General features: G+C 35.1%; 1 protein-coding gene and 1 long non-coding RNA gene across 2 annotated transcripts in view; one reads left to right on the plus strand and one right to left on the minus strand.

Moving 5' to 3' along the window:
• The window catches only part of LOC109966538 (glucosidase 2 subunit beta-like), a 142,866-nt gene that overhangs the window by 125,684 nt on the left and 16,415 nt on the right, over positions 1-767 (plus strand). The window lies entirely within an intron of this gene.
• LOC109966540 (uncharacterized) lies at positions 228-756 on the minus strand. Its single transcript, XR_002275787.1, has 2 exons — positions 570-756; positions 228-470 (listed from the first exon to the last, which is right to left on the minus strand). It is a non-coding gene; the product is annotated as an uncharacterized LOC109966540 (long non-coding RNA).

Raw genomic sequence — 767 nt, forward strand, 5'->3', positions numbered from 1 at the left:
GAAGAGGGTCAACCAATTTTTATGACATACTATAGTAAGGCTTATTTTTCAGATCACACTAACCTTTTCACGACATACTATAGTAAGGCATATTTTGCAGGAGAGGTTCAGAACTAATTTTTATGACATACTATAGCAGGGCATATTTTTCGGAAGAGAGTCAACCAATTTTTCTGACATACTATAGTAAGGCATATTTTTTGGGAGAGGGTCCGAACCAATTTTTATGACATACTATAGTAAGGCATATTTTGCAGGTCACACTAACACCTTTTCACAACATACTATAGTAAGGCATATTTTACGGAAGAGGGTCAACCAATTTTTATGACATATTATAGTAAGGCATATTTTGCAGGTCACACTAACACCTTTTCACAACATACTATAGTAAGGCATATTTTACGGAAGAGGGTCAATCAATTTTTATGACATACTATAGTAAGGCATATTTTGCAGGTCACACTAACCTTTTCACAACATACTATAGTAAGGCATATTGTACGGAAGAGGGTCAACCAATCTTTATGACATACTATAGTAAGGCATATTTTTCAGATCACACTAACACCTTTTCACGACATACTATAGTAAGGCATATTTCGCAGGTCACACTAACACCTTTTCACCAACACTATAGTAAGGCATATTTTGCAGGAGAGGTTCAGAACTATTTTTTATGACATACTATAGCAGGGCATATTTTTCGGAAGAGAATCAACCAATATTTCTGACATACCATAGTAAGGCATATTTTTCGGAAGAGG

Source organism: Monopterus albus, unplaced genomic scaffold (genome assembly GCF_001952655.1).
Source record: "Monopterus albus unplaced genomic scaffold, M_albus_1.0 scaffold113.1, whole genome shotgun sequence".
Lineage (NCBI taxonomy): Eukaryota > Metazoa > Chordata > Actinopteri > Synbranchiformes > Synbranchidae > Monopterus > Monopterus albus.